We start from the raw sequence: 19,140 nt of genomic DNA on the forward strand, positions 1-19,140 counted from the left end.
TTGCCCTGCGGTTCTATGTATGACAGGCTGCGGTGCCCCATTGAGAATAAACAGCTAACGACCATCTGTACCTGAACAGAGAGCTCGGTACAGAATGAGGCCGCGGGGTCACCACTCACCCTCCTCTCCCCCGCCCCCAGCAGGGAGGGAAGGAGGCGTAGCAGAGCGCCCGGCGGGTGGGGTGTGGGGGGAGGGGGCAGCTGCCAGGGACAAGACCCTGCCACATATCATTGGCATAAAATTACTGAAAAGCTATCCTTTCTTTTGTAGTTTGTATCTATATATTTTTTGGCATCTATATATATAAAAGGCTAAGTGACCAACCATCCGACCAACTGACCAGCTGGTACATATGACGCGCACTGGCAATTTAAAAATAAACGTTGACTTGTGAATGTTGCAGTAAAATAATTACCGCATGAATCTTTCTTCTAATTAATTTCCTTTCAATGTGCAGGAATCCAGGCACTGGGCTACTAGTACTATTAATATTGACCTTTAACAAAACAGGCTATCATTCTCCCAAGTGCATCTAATGGAGTCTAAATCCACAGTGGTTTAGCCATGATCCACTTTTAAAAGGTCAGATATAACTGGCATAACATTGTTAGTTGCAGGTGTAAAACATGGTTCAATATTTGTATATTTTGTGAAATAGTCACAGTAAGTCTAGTTAACAATCATCATCACCACACACACTTTTTTCTTGTGAAGAGAACGTTTAAGATTTATTCTCTTAGCAACTTTCAAATATACAATACAGTATTATTAACTACTAGAGGCCCAGTGCAAAAAATTTGTGCACGGATAGGGTCCCTAGCAGCTGCCAGCTGCCAGCCGGGGCCTTCCTTCATTCTGTGCCTCCCCCTGGTGGTCAGCGCAGGTCATAGCGAGCGAACAAACTCCCGGTCAGTTGAACTCCCAAGGGGACACTTTGCATATTAGGCTTTTATATAGAGTGAGATAGTTAGCATGCTGTAGATCCCATCCCTAGGACTCCTGGAAACCACCAACCACCAGTCTGTTCTCTGTGTCTGAGTTTGTTTTTAAGATTCCACCTATAAATGAGATCACTGGTCATTTGTCATTCTCTGACTTATTTCCCTTAGCATAACGTTCTCAAGGTCCATACATATTGTCACAAATGGAAGGATTTCCTTCTGTTATATGGCTGAGTTATATTGCATTATATATATAATTTTCTTTATCCCTTCATCCATGATAAACACTTAGGTTGTTTTCATGTCTCAGCTCCCTGTAAATAATGCTCACCATCCACTTTTCACAGTCAGAAATTTTACATCTTTTCGGGATATTTTCTTTGAACCTATAGTTTTATTTTATGTACCTCTCAGGATTTTTATCCTAATCTAAAAGTTCATTCTACGTGTATCACTGGGTTTCATCCTAATGTAAAATAGTTTTATGCTTTAAGTTTTATTATTCACCCTAGCATACATCTCTGTAAAGAAATTACAGTTTTTTTCTCACACTCAGATGTTAATTATTTTCTAGATTATTAGCAAAAATATACAAACATAATTCAAAATTTTACTGTCAGTAGTTACACAAAATGTGAAATTTCTTAGAAGCATAACTTTTAATACAATGGATTTTTTAATAGTCAAGTTACGCAAATTATTTGGATGCATTTTACTTATCACCAGAGTGAGCCAGTATTCAGCATCAACTCTATGCAGATTTTCCATTTTTATAGATGCAAGTGCTGGGTAAACAGAGGGAATAGAAGGGGTTTCCTTGTAGCAATGCCTCCTTGACCTCACTTGATTCCATACCAGAACTCTAGGCGCCTCCAAGAGTATTACCGGTGAGACAACAAGACCTTGGCTCTTGTCTTCTTGAAGAAAAGATTTCAATCAAGAGACAAAGTGTAACAAAGTAAGTAAGAATTTATTGGCCACAGCAAAAACATACTTAGGACAGTGAAACAGGAAGGGCTTCGCATGTCCTATATATTAAAGAGCTAATAGGCTAATTAGACTGAACAGCAGAATGACCTTCCAGACAACCATCTGGATGACCTTCCGGACGAAGCCTGGGCTGTGAGGGCCAAGGCAGCCGGGGCTGCAAGGGCTGAGCCCCTTGCACGGATTTTGTGCATCAGGCCTCTAGTAAGAAATAATAGGAGAGCCTAGGCAGGGCTGCTTTGGTTCACTAAGAAGTCAGAGAAATCGTGCTGGTTTGGCTCAGTGGATAGAGCCTTGGCATGAGGACTGAAGGGTCCCAGGTTCATTTCCAGTCAAGGGCACATGCTTGGGTTGCAGGCTCAATCTCCAGTAGGGGGCGTGCAGGAGGCAGCCAATCAATGATTCTCTCTCATTATTTATGTATCTCTCTCTCTCTCCCTCTCCCTTCCTCTCTGCAATCAATAAAAATATTTTTTTAAAGAAGTCAGAGAAAAGGGGCCTTGGAGACAGGTTCAGGGCGTTAGCCCAGGAGAGCTGCCACTGCCTGTTGCTCCCCTGGTTGCAAGTCTTGTGGAGTCCATTAGAGGGAAGAAGGGGAAAGGGAATGGCTCCAGGGAGAGCACCCCTGGTTCCTTCCTCCTGCGTGTATTTATCAGGGGAGGGTCTCAATAGAATATTCATAAGCTTTCCAGGTGTGCTCTTTCAGGGTTGTGGTCTCTCCTGATTGGTCAGAGCCAGGGCAGGGGGTCATTAGTCAATGCAGCTGGTCCTGAGGCAGCCACAGCATCACTTGTCTGGTTATGCTGCTTTTCGGGGCCTGGAGTTGAAATATCACTGAGGTCTACATGTTATCTTTAGGGAGGAAAAGGTCAGGGGGCGTCTAAACCACATAGCTATTAATATGAAAAGTCAAGGGGTGCAAACCACATTACCAGCAATATGCTAGAGGAGGAAGATTACCCTGAGGTCAAGGTTCTTATTTTCCCAGTTTTGTACATTGGAAGGAATACACAGCAGAGTAGGGGAAGCCGAGAATGGGATCAGTGAATTGGAAAATGGGGTAGAAAAATCACCCAATCAGAGAACCAAAAAGAAAAAAACAATTAAAAAACAGTAGGGCCCTAGCCCAGTGGTCAGCAAACTCATTAGTCAACAGAGCCAAATATCAACAGTACAACGATTGAAATTTCTTTTGAGAGCCAAATTTTTTAAACTTAAACTATATAGGTAGGTACATTGTTATTAACTTAATTAGGGTACTCCTAAGGCTTAGGACGAGCCACACTCAAGGGGCCAAAGAGCTGCATGTGGCTCGTGAGCCGCAGTTTGCCAACCACAGCCCTAGCTGGTCTGGTTCAGTGGATAGAGCATTGGCCTGCAGGCTGAAGGTCCTGGGTTCAATTCCAGTAAAGGGCACATGCCCAGGTTGCAGGTTCCATCCCCAGTACAGGGTGTGCAGGAAGCTGCCAATCAATAATTCTCTCTCATCACTGATGTTTCTATCTCTCTCCCCCCCCTTCCTCTCTGAAATGAATAAAAATATGTTAAAACAAAACAAAACAATAGGACAGCATAAGAGAGCTGTGGAACAGCATGACATGTAACAATATTTGTGTAATAGGTGTGCCAGAAGGGAAAGAAAGTGAGAAACGGGTATAGAAGGTGCTTGAAGAAATAATGGCAGAAAACGTCCCTAACTTGGTGTAGGAAAAAGTCACACAAGTCCAAGAAGCACAGAGTTCCAAGCAAGAAGAATCCAAACAGGCCCATGCCCAGACACATCATCATTAAAGACAGAGAGAGAATCTTAAAAACAGCAAGAGAAAAGCAATTTGTTACCTACAAAGGAGCTCCCATAGGCTGTCAGTTGATTTTTCATCAGAAACTCTACAGGCCAGAAGGGAATGGCATGAAGCATTCAAGGTAATGAAAAGCAAGAATCTGAAACCAAGATTATTATATCCAGCAAAGCTATCATTCAAAATAGATGGTGAAGTAAAGTGGTTCCCAAACAAACAAAAAAAGCTAAAGAAGATTATCACTACCAAACCACAACTACAAGAAATGCCAAAGGGATTGCTGTAATGAGAAGAAGAAATATATATAGAGAGAAACACAGGCATACAGAATTAAACTGGCTATAAATAAGTACCTTATCTACACTAATAAAAGACAAACATGCAAATTGACCGTACCATCGCTATGCCTTAACCCACACCAACCAGCCGATCAGAGCGACTATATGCAAATTAACCCAACCAAGATGGCAGCCAGCAATCACGGAGCTGGAGCAAGCAGGAGGCTTGGTTGCCCCAATGATGAAGGAAGCCAAGCTTCTTGCATGCCGCTGCGGCTCTAAGCTCCACTCAAGGCAACAAAGTTTCAATTATAGAAGATAAATAAACCCAGATACCTGCTTTCAGCCGGCTGTGGCCATGGAGCTGGAGCAAGCAGGAGGCTTTCCTCTCACCCGCCCTGGCCGGCTCTAAGCTCCTCTCAAGGCTACAAAGTTTCAATTATAGAATGTAAATAAACCCCAGAATTAAAAAAAAAAATAAGGAGAGGCTGGGAGCTTCTGTCGACTGAAAACGGCCCTCAGCCCCTCACCCAGACTGGCCAGGCACCCCAGTGGGGACCCCCACCCTGAAGGGGTTTGACCAGCTGCAAACACCCATCAGCCCCTCACCCAGGTTGGCCAGGCACCCCAGCGGGACCCCCTCCCTGACCCGGAAGACCCTTCAAGGCAAACCAGCCAGCCCCCACCCATGCACCAACCCTCTATCCTATATAATCCTATATAATAAAAGGGTAATATGCAAACTGACCCTAAGAGCAGTACGACTGGGAATGGCTGGTCACTATAACACACACTGACCACCAGGGGGGAGACGCTCAATGCATGAGCTGCCCCCTGGTGGTCAGTCCACTCCCACAGGGGGAGCTCTGCTCAGCCACAAGCCAGGCTGACTGCTGCCAGTACAGCAGTGGTGGTGGGAGCCTCTCCTGCCTCCTCAGTAGCACTAAGGATGTCCGACTGCAGCTTAGGCCTGCTCCCCGCTGGCAAGTGGATATCCCCCGAGGGCTGCTGGGCTGCCAGAGGGATGTCTGACTGCCATCTTGGGCCTGATCCCCCAGGGAGCAGGCCTAAGCCAGCAGGTGGACATCCTCTGAGGGGTCCCAGACTGCAAGGGGGCATAGGCCGGGCTAAGGGAACCCTCCGAGTGCACAAATTTTTGTGCACCAGGCCTCTAGTCTATATATCCTATCTAATAAAAGAGAAACATGGTAATTAGCATACGACCGCTACCCTTCCCATTGGCTAATCAGTGAGATATGCAAATTAACTGCCAGTCAAGATAGCGGCCGGCAGCCAGGCAGCTTGAAACTAACATGAGGCTTGCTTGCTTCAGTGATGGAGGACTCCAACGTTCCCCGCCTGCCTTACCGGCCTCTGAGCTTGCAGTTTAAGAAACATTGTAACAAATATAGAAGCTAAACAAAACCCCAGAAACCAGCTTTCAGCGAGCCGGGATCTCAGAGCTGGAGTTATACATTGTTTTGATTATAGAACCCAAACAAATCAGATACCTGCTTTCAGGAGTGGAGGCCTAAGACCTGGAGCCTCAGAGCTAAAGCTGGCCCAGAATAAAAATAAACAAAGAAAAAAAGGAGCGGTTGGTAGCTTCCATCACCCGCCAGCCTGAAAACAGCCCTCAGCCCCTCACCCAGGCTGGCCAGGCACCCCAGTGGGGACCCTCACCCTGATCCAGGACACACTTCAGGGCAAACCAGCCAGCCCCCACCCATGCACCAGGCCTCTATTCTATATAGTAAAAGAGTAATATGCCTCCCAGCACCGGGATCAGCGGAGCCGCGAGGCCTCCCGGCACCGGGATCAGGGTGACAGGGGGCAGTGCCCAAACCCCCTGATCACCCTGCAGCTCTGTGCCTGATAGGGGGGAGCTCCTCAACCCCCTGATTGCCCTGCGGCTCTGTGTGTGACAGGCTGCGGCGCCTCAACCCCCTGATCGGCCCTGCTGTGTGTGTGACAGGGTGCGGCGCCCCAAACCCCCCCCCCCCACAGGCCCTTCTCTGTGTGTGACAGGGTAGAGCCATAACCTCCCCATCAGCCCTGCCCTGAGTGTGAGAGTGGCGGCGCCCCAACCACCTGATCGGCCCTGCTCTGTGTGTAATGGGGTAGAGCCATAACCTCCCCATCGGCCCTGCCCTGAGTGTGACAGTGGCGGCGCCCCAACCCCCTGATCCGCCCTGCCCTGAGTGTGACAGGGGGTGGTGCCCCAACTCCCCTATCGGCCCTATTCTGTGAGTGACAGGGGAGAGCTCCTCAACCCCCTGATCAACCCTGCTCTGTGCATGACAGGGGGGAGCTCCCCAACCCCCTGATTGACCCTGCTCTGTGCGTGACAGGGTACGGAGGCCCAACCCACCTGATGGGCCCTGCTCTGTGCGTGACAGGGGGTGGCGCCGCAACCTGCCCATAGACCCTGCCTTGAGTGTGACAGGGGGCAGTGCCCCAACCCCCCAATCGGCCCTACCCTGAGTGTGACTGAGGGTGGCATCGCAACCTCCCAATCTGCCCTGCTCTGTGCATGACAGGGGGCAGCGCCCCAACTTCCCAATCGGCCCTGCTCTGAGCCCAACCAGGGGTTGCACCTAGGGATTGGGCCTGCCCTCTGCCACCCGGGAGCAGGCCTAAGCCAGCAGGTCGTTATCTCCTGAGGGGTCCCAGACTGCGAGAGGGCACAGGCCGGGCTGAGGGAATGCCCCCCTCTCCCCCGAGTGCACAAATTTTTGTGCACCGGGCCTCTAGTATATATAAAAGGCTAACTTGCTAAGTGCCCAACCATCCAACCAGTCACTATGACACACACTGACCACCAGGGGGCAGACACTTACCACAGGAGCTGCTCTAACGTGCACTGGCCATTTACAGAGAAACAGCACCATGGACCTGGCACCCACAAAGCAACACTTGGCTTCCCCCAAGTGGGACACAGGTCCTGCCACCACCCCGGAGTGACAGCCCACCAAATCGCAGCTGACACTGCCAAGACCCCATGCCACAAAATGCGTCCCACAGCCCACAGCCCAGCCCGGAAATGGTGGCTGTGGGCACTGGGTAATGACATCACGTAGCAATGCCCAGCTTCCTCTCCCTAGAGACTAGCCTCCTTGCAGTTTCTTCAGCCCAGGAACACAACCTGCTTTGTAGCCAGGTGCAAACATTTTACAGTTTAACCAAATGTCTGTGAAGCATTTTCATGTGCCTCATCTCATTTGATCCTCACAGAAGTCCTGGAGTAGGTAGATAGGAGACTTGGTGGAATCCTATTTTCTTTTCATTAGCTGGAAAACAAAGATTTAGAAAGCTTAGAAACTTGACCCGACGGAAAAGAAGAAATGATGGACCTTGAAAATGATTTCAGGTTTTCTTACTGTGCAGAATATAGTCAAACACTGATGCAGTTAAATATTTTACCCTTTGTTTTCCCTGCGTGATCTACAATAATAATCTGCTTCATGTTGATATTTACTGCTGTATTGCTGACAATTACCTGAAAGAGAAGTTGGGGTGCTCTACTGGGCTGGAAAAAATTTAGCTAAATCAGAAAGCAGGTCTAATTAAGCAAGTTTATTATATATATATATATGGCTAAGTTGACTCGCACATGGGCGATACATATAAAGCTCTCACTGGCGCCAATCACACACGTGTGTTTCCATCTGTCATTGTCGATTGTGAATTTGGTTGACACTTCTATTATAGAGATAGGGTGAATAGCAATATTAAAATATTTCTTCTAACTAATTTCCTTTCAATGTGCACAAATTCATGCACTGGGCCACTAGTCAATAATAACCTTAAATGTAAATGGATTAAATGGTCCAATCAAAAGACATAGGGTAGCTGAATGGTACAAAAACATGACTGAATTATATGCTGTCTACAAAAGACCCACCTCAGAACAAAAGACTCACACAGGGTGAGAGTGAAGAGATGGGGATAAAGTTTCCATGCAAATAGAAACAAAAAAAAATCTAGGGTAGCAATCGTTATATCTGATAAAATAGACTTCAAAATAAAGGCCATCACAAGAGATAACAAAGGCCACTACATAATACTAAAGGGATTGATCCAACAAGAGGATATAACTCTGGTAAACATATATGCACCCAAAATAGGAGCACCTAAATATATATATTTAGAAAAAACTTCTAGAGGACTTTAACAGAGAGATCGACAACAAGAGTCATAGTAGGGGACTTTAACATCCTGATGACTTCACTGGATAGATCTTCCAGACAAAAAATTAACAAGGAAACAGTGACCCTAAATGACACACTAGATCAGATTGATTTAATTGACATTTATAGAACATTTCACCCCAAAGCTTCAGAATATACCATTCTTCTCAAGTGCACATGTGTCATTCACAAAGACAGACCACATGTTAGGATACAAAACAAGTCTCTACAAGTTCAAGACAATTGAAATCATATCAACCATCTTCTCAGATCACAATGGAATGAAATTAGAAATCAACTACAGTAAAAACACTCAAAAACATTCAAAAACATGGAGGCTAATAACATGTTTTTAAACAATGAATGGGTTACCAATGAGATCAAGAAAGAAAGAAAAAACTTCTTGGAAAAAAAAATGAAAATGAACACACAGCAACCTAACATCTATGGGACACAGCAAACACAGTCCTGAGAGGGAAGTTTATAGCACAACAGGCCTACCTCAGAAAAACAAGAAAAATTAATAACAAACTATTTAACACTACAACTTAAAGAATTAGAAAGATAACAACAAGAAAAGCCCAGAGTAAATAGAACGATGGAAATAATAAAGATTAGAGCAGAAATAAATGACACAGAGATTTAAAAAACAAGACAAAAAGTCAATGAAGCCAAGAGCTGGTTCTTTGAAAAGATGAACAAGATTGATGAACCATTAGCCAGACTCATCAAGAAACAGAGAATGACACAAATAAATAAAATCAGGAACCAACACAGAGAAGTAACAACTCACATCACAGAAATACAAAGGATTGTAAGAAAAATACTACAAATAACTATGTGCCAACAAGATGGACAATGTGCATGAAATGGACAAATTCCTAGAAAAACACAATCTTCCAAAACTGAATCAGGAAGAATCAGAAAACTTGAATAGGCCAATAACAACTAAGAATATAGAAGTAGTAATAAAAATACTCCCAGCCCTAGCCAATTTAGCTCAGTGAATAGAGCGTCGGCTGCGGACTGAAGGGTCCGGGGTTCGATTCCGGTCAAGGACACATACCTCAGTTGCAGGCTCCTCCCCAGCCCAGGCCCTGGTCAGGGCACGTGGAGGAGGCAACCAAACGATGTGTTTCTCTCTGTCTTTCCCTATCATTTCCACTCTCTCTAAAAATCAATGGAGAAATATCCTCGGGTAAGGATTAAAAAAAACACACACAAAACTCCCAGCAAACAAAAGCTCTGGTCTGGATGGCTTCACAGGGGAGTTTTACCAAACATTCAAAGAACTAACTATACCCCTCAAACTATTCCAAAAAATCCAAGAGAAAGGAGTGTTACAGAATTTACCAGGCGACCGGAAAAAATATGCAGGAGTATCGGAGGCACGGGAAACCCATTTATTTCCAGACATTTCACATGTACCGGTACAGTGACTCCGGGGAGTCTATTTTGAAGAAGTGGCATTAGAAGAAGTGGGGGGTGTCGGTCGGTCAGGCGACAGGAGATGTGGTGCAGGCGGGCCGCGGGTACGCAGCGGCAGGGGGAGGCACGCGCGATTCAGCACGAGTTGAGGATGGGAGAGTTGGAAGGGGTCGACCTCAGCAAATGTACTTCGATCAGATTGAGGACGTTTTTAGCAAAGGCCAGCTTAGGAGTACCCTAATTAAGTTAATAACAATGTACCTACCTATACAGTTTAAGTTTTAAAAATTTGCCTCTCAAAAGAAATTTCAATCGTTGTACTGTTGATATTTGGCTCTGTTGACTAATGAGTTTGACGACCACTGTGCTAAGCGAAATAAGCCAGTCAGAGAAAGACAAGTATCACATGACCTCACTCATATGTGGAATCTAATGAACAAAATAAACTGATTAAGAAAATAGGTCCAGAAACAAAGAAGCATAGTACAGACTTTGAAATCTGAGGGAAGGTGGGGGAGGGTGGGTGGGTGGAAAGTGATCAACCAAAGAGCTTGTACGCATATATGCATAACCCATGGACACAAAAAATAGGGTGCTCCCTGGCTGGTTTGGCTCACTGGATAGAGCGTTGGCCTGGGGACTGAAGGGTCCCAGGTTTGATTCCAGTCAAGGGCATGTACCTTGGTTGCAGGCACATCCCCAGTAGGGGGTGTGCAGGAGGCAGCTGATCGATGCTTCTCTCTCATCGATGTTTCTAACTCTCTATCCCTCTCCCTTCCTCTCTGTAAAAAATCAATAAGATATATTTTTAAAAATAGGGTGCAAATGGAACTCCCATTTGACCCTGTGATCCCACTTCTAGGAATATATCCCAAGAAACCAGAAACACCAATCAGAAAGGATATATGCACCCCTATGTTCATAGCAGCACAATTCACCATAGCTAAGATCTGGAAACAGCCTAAGTGCCCATCAGTAGATGAATGGATTAGAAAACTGTGGTACATCTACACGATGGAATACTATGCTGCTCTAAAAAGGAAGGAACTCTTACCATTTGCAACGTCATGGATGGAACTGGAGAGCATTATGCTAAGTGAAATAAGCCAGTCAGTGAAGGAAAAATACCACATGATCTCACTCATTCATGGATAATAGAGACCATTATAAACTTTTGAACAATAATAGATACAGAGGCAGAGCTGCCTCAAACAGATGGTCAAACTGCAGCGGGAAGGCCGGGGAGGGTTGGGGGGCAGGAGGTAGGGAGGTAAGAGATCAACTAAAGGACTTGTATGCATGCATATAAGCATAACCAGTGGACATAAGACATTGGGGGATAGGGGAGGCTAGGGGACTGTCTAGGGCGGGGGGATAAAATGGACACATATGTAATACCCTTTGTAATACTTTAAGCAATAAAAAAAAAAAAAATAGGGTGCTGAAAGCCTGGAGTAGGGGGCGGGATGGCCTGGAGGGGGTCCATGGGGAGGGAAAAGGGGACATATGTAATACTTTCAACAATAAAGATTTAATTAGCCGAAACCGGTTTGGCTCAGTGGATAGAGCGTGGGCCTGAGGACTGAAAGGTCCCAGGTTCGATTCCGGTCAAGGGCATGTACCTGGGTTGCAGGCACATCCCCAGTGGGAGATGTGCAGGAGGCAGCTGATCGATGTTTCTCTCTCATCGATGTTTCTAACTCTCTATCCCTCTCCCTTCCTCTCTGTAAAAAATCAATAAAATATATTTTTTAAAAAAAGATTTAATTAATAAAATAAAATTACAGACTGTTTGGAAATAAACAATAATAAATAAACTATATATGGGATGTTGTCTAGGGAATACACAGAGAATAACAATTAGCCTTACATGTATTTATTTTTTTATTTTTATTTTTTTTAATATATTTCGACTCCCTGGGCCTTGGTGGAAGCTCACCTGCTGCCTTTCCTCCTCCTCCAACTCCTCCACCATCTCCCTGGACAGTCAGAGTCCCCCCCACAGCTTGACCCAACCTTTATTCCCACACCTGTGGCTCCAGCAATGACGGCTTTCCCCAAGCTTCAGATCCACGCGTCCTGGAAATGTCCCCGTAGGCTTCTCCCAACCTGTTCAAGGTTGCTCTCATTACAGTAGCACCCACTTGTTTGCAGGGCTATATCCCCAGACCCCCCTCGACGCCTGAAACCAGAACTATGCTTTTTCCTGTGCGCACATAGGAATGTATAGGAAGTACATGTGCCTCCTCATAAACCCCCGCCCCGCCTCACTTCCTGGCTCCGCCCCCTCACTTCCGTTCTCCCTCCCAACACTTCCGGTACCTACAAGCCACCCAGCGAGCGAGTTCCTTCCGCGATCGCGCAACGCCCCCTTCCCGCCCCGGCGCGGGCGACAGGAAGCGACGAGGAGACGCTCTAGCATCCACTCGGGAAGAGGGCGGCAGGGCTAGGACGACGGAGGCCCGCATCTCGGTGGTGCGGGGGCGGGAGCAACGCAGACGAAGCAGAAAGACCGGCCACTCCCAGCCCCCGCCCCTGAGGAGAAATGTCGGGAGACAATGCAATCCTGCGTGGCCGTCCGCTGTCGGTGCAGTGACCGCGTCGGCCCGGCGCCATCCTACCGGCCGGGCACCAACGATTGCAGCCAGCACTCCTCACAGCTGCTGCCGGAAGCAGAGGGGCGGGCCCCGGGGAGCGTCCTACACAACTTCCGGCCCTTCTAGGCCGAGGACTCCGGCGTGTGAGGACTCGAGCGCCCCTCGGCGACCGCCCCGGGGCGGGGTCTGAGGACGCGCGGTGGGTGGGGCCGGAGACTCTCCCCGCCTCGCACTCGGGCGGCATCCCCGCACCCGTGATAGAACGGCCGCCCGGTCGCTTCGCATTTAATATCAGAGGCACGTTCCTGACTGCACGGCCGTTCAGGGACAGAGTGGCAAGTCGTTCATGCACATGCGCATGGGGGACGCTCGGACTGTAAAAAGGCGGGCTCTCCAAGCTGCTTTTTCTGTTTTGAGAGAAAGAGGACGTTTGTGAAAGCTGGGGACAGTGAGACAAGGAAGGGCTCGGTCAGGAGAAGCAACAAGTGCTCTGCTCCGGCTTCTAGCAAAGTTATGGGAAATAGGTGACCGAGGCGGGGCGCTGCCAGCTCTCTGCAGAGTCAAGGAAAAGGGGGCCTCGCGGCGGGTTCAGGGGAGAGCCCGGCTCCCCTGCCTGCAAGTCTGGTCTGGTGAGGGCCCTTAGAGTGTGCGGGGTGCGCCCCGCGGGGGGCGGGGGGGGCGCGGGCGGGAGGAGGCCCTTCCAGACGCACCGACGGCGAAAGGCGAGGCGCCCCGCAGTGTGCAGGGCGCTGCCCGCTGTGAGGGGGAGGCGGGAAGTGTGACATGTGCTCCATGTTTTCATAGTCCCGTGCCCACTCGCATGAAATGAGCATGACGGAGCCTCTCAGAGGGTTTTGCCCTGTGCAGCCAGAGCCCACGTCGTGCTGCGTGGCGCCCGGCGAGGTGCTAAGAGGCCGCTCCCCGCTGCCGCCGAAGAGCACCCGGAGCGGACGTGCGGTGCGAGCGCCAGCGGCCGGTGGGAGGGGTACTTCTCCATCTGTGTCCTTCTGTACCTTTTGGATTTCGAACCCAATGAATGTATTGCCTTAAAGAAAAAGAAAAAGCTTTTCTAAGTGCCATCGACTCCGCCAGCTGCGCGCCACTCTTGCTCCGCGAGATCCGGAAACTCCGAGGTCTGCTTCCGTGGGTCCCGGCCGCAGCGCGGGGGCTCGGGACGGGTTTGGGGCGTCGAGAAGGTCTGTCCAGGTGGTAGCACTGCCTGAGATGTCGCCGTTAGCGTCTCTGTCCCGTAGATTATTTGTGCGAGAGCAATGCTGTGACCCATGAAGCTTTTTAAAAATGTGTCGTTTAATTTTTAAAAAATAAAATGTGTCGTTTAATTTTTTAAAAATAAAATGTGTCGTTTAATTTTTTAAAAAGACTGCGTGGAAGTTACAGGGCCATTGTTCTTGTACGGAACCCCCGTGAGTGCCGGCGCTGCGGGATGCGGGGTGCGGGTGGGGGCGCTCCAGGGGGACCTGTGCCTCCTAAGCGGGTGCGGCCCAGACCGCGCACCCCGGTGGCTGGGCTGCCCGAGGCCGCCCGGAGCGGCGGGCCCTGCGGGGGCCAGAAACTGCGGCCACGACACCTGCGCGCAGCTCGGCGGCGGCGCGGGGAGCTCACTGCCCCGGAGCTTGGCGGCCCGTCGCCCGCCGCCCGGCCCGGGGGACTCAGGGAGGTGTCTGCCGGGCTCCGGGAGCAGCGGTTTCCGTAGTGTAGTGGTTATCACGTTCGCCTCACACGCGAAAGGTCCCCGGTTCGAAACCGGGCGGAAACAACGGTCTCTTTTTGGCCTCGTTTCTCCCTGTACTTTATCCTGAGCGATGATGATGGGCGCAGAGGCCGCGGGACTCACTCTGATTTCCATCTTAGCGCGATCCTTCGGGAACGATGAGCAGCAGGGGTGCGGCGCGGCTGCCTGGGGAGAGGGGCTAGAAAGGACAGCTGAAGTCCAGGCCACAGGAGGCTGAGGAAGGGCCCAGGCAGCAGCCGGCGCAGGAGCTCGGTGCCTGGTGTGAACCGGGCAGGAGAGAGGCTCCCAGGTTTCTGCTTTAGATGGTTTAACACATTGTATGCGGGAAACGTATTTATACGTTCTTCCAGTGTAGTAGAGCGCGGGACACGTGTTAATACGTTTTTTACAGACTGGCGGTAGAATGCGGGTAACGTATAAATACGTAAACTAAAGTTATCGTAATTTTACTGAAGGTTGCCATTTGCGCAAAAAATTAGCAAAAATGGCCCGCGCCACCTGTGAGCGCGCGATAAAAACTACCCGCAAACAATGTTTAATAACCAAGATCAGAGACTGAGTGTTGGGAGTGGGGAGTGACAGAGGAGAGAGAAGTACAGTAATCCCCCTTATCAGCAGTTTTGCTTTCCCTGGCTTCAGTTATTCGGGGTCAACCATGATCCCAAAATATTAAGTGGAAAATTCCAGAAATAAACATAAGTTTTAAATTGTTCGCCATTCTGAGTAGCAAGATGAAATCTCATGCCATGTCAATCCCTCTGGCCCAGGACGTGAATCATCCCTTTGTCCACGGCCTCCAAGCTTTATATGCCACCCCTGGTTAGTCAGTCAGTAGCCATCTGGGTTATCAGATCCCATGTTAGGGTATTGACGTGCTTGTGTTCAAGTCGCCCTTCTCTTACTAATGGCCCTCCGGTGCAAGACTACTAGCGCTGGCCATTCGGATTTGCACATGTGCTTCCTATACCAGCCGTGGGCAAACTACGGCCGTGGTCGGATCCGGCCCCTTCGGCTGTTCTATCCGGCCCTCGGAGCCGAAAGAGCGGAGGGTTCTCTTGCTCTCCCCTCCGCTCCTTCACCAGCAGCAGTGTTAACATGGCAACGTCGGGAACACGGCCAGCCGCAGCTCCTTCTTCTGAGTGGGCAGATTTGTATCAGCCCATTCAGTAGAAGGAACAACCTCTCAGTCTTCCAGAGGCTCCTGGTAATGCCCGCAGACGCGTCTCCCGACACCACCCTGGGAATGCGTAGACACGTTATGGTGGTGATGCAGGGAGGCACGCCCCTGGAGAGCACAGTGTCAGAGCCTTTCTGAGGTAAGATTAAGGGCTCTACTCAAACACAATTTTTTCCTGTTCCCACATTCTGTACATCACAATGACTTGTTAATAAAACAACAAAGACTTCCAGCTGTAAAAATGCGTGCTTCAGGGCATTTGTGTGAACATGCACCACTGCACATTGGCATCAACGCAAACATGATGGAAACCTGTGTACCCTGCATTAACCCTAGCTGCGTTGCATTGCAGCACTGCACCACACTGCGACGGCAGCACGGCTAGTGGGAACGAACCCTAATTCAGTGGGTTGAACAAAAAGATTGTATAGAAATGTGATGAACTAAAGATTTTATTACAAAATCGCTTAATTTCAGGGTGTCAGAAGTAATTGGACAAATGAAAAACTGAAAATCAAATGTTCATATCTAATACTTGGATGAAACCCTTTCCTGGTAATGACAGCCTGAAGTCTTGTACTTATGGACATCACCAGATGCTGGGTTTTCTCCTTTGTAATGCTCTGCCAGGCTGTCACAGTAGGGGTATATATATAAATATCCTGCCATTTCCAGCTTTTAATAAGAAAAACTGTTGCAATGGGCATTTAAAAGTGGCACTTGGTTGTTTTTATAGAGTCCAGTGGATGCAATCTGACATTGATAATGGGCTCTTTCACACTCTGTGCACTGCGGCTGTTTTTTGCCAGTAACGGAAGTGCTAGTGGTAACTGCTGGTTACCCACGTTTTGCACTGCCCCAGCACCTCCCATACAAGTGTGTCTGGAAGACACAGCAATGTGCAGCTATGTGTGTGACCATAAACAAAGGGCCTGTGTGAAAGATACACAGGTTTCCTATGGAGGAAAGGGGTTGTTCTCTATGGTCAGGGTGTGCCTCTGTCCCATGTCTGAACTTTTTCAGATGATTTTGTTATATATATATATTTGTTAGAAGACCAAAAATGTTATAGTAGAGCAAATTTAATCACTTGTTTTTATACTTTACTGTCTTATTTTAGTGTAGCAAGCAGTCACCTCAAGAACGGGAGGCTACTGTACAGAGGTTGATGGCTAAATTACAGGCTCAGCAAAATGTCTTTCACAGACAAACTGCAATTCAAGAGACAACTACCAAAGCAAGTTTTATGCTATCATTCAAATTAGCAAAAGCTAGCAAACCTCTCTCTGAAGGCGAGTTTTTGAAAGAATGTATGATAGAGACAGCAGGTCTCTTGTGTCCAGAGAGCAAAGGCAAGTTTGAAAAACAGCTTATCGCGCAGGACAGTGACTCGTCGAGTGGAACTGACTGATGAAGACTTGGCCAGCAAGTTAAATAGTAAGGCAGAGTTCTTTAAGTTTTATTCACTAGCATTGGATGAAAGTAATGACGTAAAGGACACTGCTCAGCTCTTAATTTTTATCCGAGGGATTAGTGACAATTTTGAAATTTCGGAGGAGTTTTTAGCCATGGAGCCACTGAAAGGAAAAACACGGGGAGAGGACTTGTATGACCGGGTGTCTACTGTCATCGAGAAAATGAAGCTACCATGGAGTGAACTTGCTAATGTCACGACAGATGGATCTCCAAATTTAACTGGAAAAAATGTTGGACTGCTAAAAAGAATTCAGGATATAGTGAAAGAGGAGAACCCTAACCAAGATGTTATTTTTCTTCACTGTATTATTCACCAGGAATCATGTGCAAGTCTACATTACAACTTAATCATGTTGTTAATCCAGTCGTAAAGCTTGTTAATTTCATTTGAGCAAAGGGACTTCGGCACCGTCAGTTTATTAAGTTTCTGGAGGAAACTGATGCGGATCACCACGACTTACTTTACCACTCTCGTGCCCGCTGGTTGAGTTTGGGCAAAGTTTTCCAACGGGTGTGGGAGCTCAAAGAAGAGATTGGTGCATTTTTGAAATTAAAGGGGAAGTCTGACGAATTTACTGAGCTGAGTGACAAGAATTGGCTGTGTGACTTTGCATTTGCTGTAGATATATTTTCACATTTGAATGAGCTAAATGTGAAGCTACAGGGAAAAGATCAGTATGTACATGACATGTACACTAATGTGAAAGCCTTTAAATCGAAGCTGATTTTCTTTTCCAGACAAATTTCAGACAAAGTCTTCACTCATTTTGCCACACGAGCCACACAGAAGGAGACCATCCAAAACGTGAAGAAATACAGCAACTCACGGGATGACCTGCATGCAGAATTCTGTCGTCGGTTTTCTGATGTTGAAAAAATTGACCAGTCACTTCAACTGGTGGCCTGTCCTTTGTCACAAAACCCTGAAACAGCACCAGAAGAGGTGCAACTGGAACTCATCGATCTTCAGTCTGACTTTGTCCTAAAGGAGAAATTCAGCTCTCTTGAACTAAGAGACTTTTATGCTTCACTTAATGAAGCCACTTTTCCAAACATCTGGAGGATGGCACAGGAGATACTGGTGTAGTTTGGGTCAACCTATGCTTGTGAGCAGACATTTAGCGTCATGAACATCAACAAAGCCCCTCACAGATCCAGCTTAACTGACGAACACCTCAGGTCTATCCTGAGAATGGCCACAACAAAACTAACTCCAGACTTTGATGCATTAGCTAAAAAGGAGACCAACAACACTGTTCCCACTGAAGTTGATGTTTTAAAGACCAAAAACCTTTCAACCCAGTCTACATTGCCATCTACATCTACATCCCAGGCATAATTTGGAAGTTGCACTAAAGAAAATGTTTAATTTACTGTTTACACATTTTGTTCTTTTCTATTTGTTTTAGTTTTAAATTATTTTATTATATTTAAGTTTAATTTGAAAGGCTTTTGTACCTTTCCTTTGTTAGGCAATTTTGTTTTGCCTTTGCCATCTTCAATATAAGGTATGTTATTGTGCTATGATTCCTCCATTTTTTGAAGTTTCGAATTATAATAATTAGTGTTTACATTCTTCTTCTTCAAATGTTTGAAATGAATAAAACTATTGAAATAAAATTTAAAAAAAAGACCGTACCCTTTTATGTAATGATGTTTACTTTGAATTTATATTAGTTCACACAAACACTCCATCCATGCTTTTGTTCCGGCCCTCCGGTCCAGTTTAAGAACCCATTGTGGCCCTCGAGTCAAAAAGTTTGCCCACCCCTGGCCTAGCACCTGCACAGGCCACCGAACAGCAGACATTTCTGGGAGTCACTGGGGCTGTGTGGCCCACAGGTGCTAGACGGCCATGTGCCACTGCTCTGGCCCGTCCGGAGGGCGATGTCAGTGTGTGCAGCCAGGTGGCTGGCACCTTGATCCACCGCACTCTTCTCACTGATACTGAAGTTGTACAGCGGCCTCTGGCACAGCGGGGCGCACCGTGAATGAATGGCTGCTTCTTTCCTGAGCTCCTCTCCTTTAGAGAATTCCCAGGACAGGCTTCGTTTCATTTCCAAGTTGTGTGTGACCAGCTCCTGCAGCTTTACTTACGGCGGTGGCCCCAGTCTATCCTACGCCCTGGCCTAAGAGGAGGGTAGATCTGATTAAGAGTTGGGCACCAGGTCTTTCCTAACCCTCAGGTGGTGATGTTTCAGTCCAGTCTGTATCTTTTGCTGTGATGGTGAGGAGGGAGGGGCCTGCTAGCAAGGCCGGCCCGCCTCCCTGGAGCCCCAAGCCCCAGGCAGCCAGCTGAGCATCCCCCCCGCCCCACCGCTCTGAGCATCTGCAGCCTGCAGTCTCTACAAAACCCCCAGGTACCTTTGCCCTCTTTTTAAGCCCTTGGAATGGTTTTCCATGGAAATGTAGTTCATGATCTGCCTCACAGAGACAGGATGTGACAGGGACTTCCTCCCTTTGTCTATCTCTCTTGGCTTTTATAGCAAAGGGCAGAGCCAGCAGCGGTGTCTT

The 19,140-nt window shown here is 47.6% G+C and overlaps 1 non-coding gene across 1 annotated transcript; it reads left to right on the plus strand.

Annotated features, from left to right (window-relative positions):
* The first annotated feature begins 13,924 nt into the window (after positions 1–13,924).
* TRNAV-CAC lies at positions 13,925–13,997 on the plus strand. The gene has a single exon. It is a non-coding gene; the product is annotated as a tRNA-Val (tRNA).
* Positions 13,998–19,140: the final 5,143 nt, after the last annotated feature.

This window comes from Myotis myotis, unplaced genomic scaffold (assembly GCF_014108235.1).
Source record: "Myotis myotis isolate mMyoMyo1 unplaced genomic scaffold, mMyoMyo1.p scaffold_m19_p_6, whole genome shotgun sequence".
Lineage (NCBI taxonomy): Eukaryota > Metazoa > Chordata > Mammalia > Chiroptera > Vespertilionidae > Myotis > Myotis myotis.